Here is a 939-nt window from a genome sequence, read left to right on the forward strand (position 1 = left end):
GCAGCCCCAACTGCTGATGGACAAAAAGCTAACTTACCCTTTTTGTAAATTTCTTTCCTATCTTTAGGGCAGGTACTGTCTCAGGTTTTGATCCTACAACACAATCTGTGCAGTGTGCAGCCAGACTTCAGCTGCCATGGGGAGCTCCAGTGTGCTCCATGTGGATCTGATGTCTGGAATGGGCCACATTTTGTGCTGGTCCTGGGAGGAGCAGGAGAGCTGGTCAAAAAAGGAGGAAAAATTCCAACTTTTTTATAAACAATCCCCTTCCATTTTTATTTTTTAAAAATTCCTTGCCCTCCCCCCCCCCCCCCAGCTTTTGAAAAATGCTGCCCACCTCCCGCAGGCCCGTTGCTGGGTCCAAGTGGTCTTTGTGTGTGTGTGTGTGTGTGTGTGTGTGTGCCTGGGGAGAGCTGATGCAACCCCTTAACCCAATGCCCTGGGGCTATTTCTAGGTGTAGGTCTTCACTGCTAGCAGCACTTGTAAGGTGCTACACGCCGCGGAGGGAGGAGCAGGCTGCCCCCACCCGGCAGTAAGTACCTAGGTGCGCTAGGGAAAGGCTCTGGCCAGGCAGGGGAACAACGCGGACGCTGGGGAGGGGAGCGGGGCAGGGAGCTGCGTGGGGCACATTGACCCCCTACGCCCCGGCCGCGGGACGCTCCGCTCCTCCCTGCACCCGGGCGAGCCTAGGGGCTGGCGGGCGCCTGACAACCCGGCCCCAGCTGCCGGCCCTTCCCTCATCACGGGAGGGCCGGAGCCCAGCGCCCCCGCCCGTACCCGAGCCGGCCGGGGTCCTGCCGCCTGCCGGGCAGCAGGACCCCGCCCCCTGCGGACTACATATCCCAGCCTGCAACGCTCCGCCGCGCCCGGCATGCTGGGAGGGGCCGTCTGTCGCCAGGCCGCGCTCGAGCGGCTCCGGGGGCGGGGCGGGGCGGAGT

Source organism: Lepidochelys olivacea (assembly GCF_965140295.1).
Source record: "Lepidochelys olivacea isolate rLepOli2 genome assembly, chromosome: 3".
NCBI classification, from domain to species: Eukaryota; Metazoa; Chordata; order Testudines; family Cheloniidae; genus Lepidochelys; species Lepidochelys olivacea.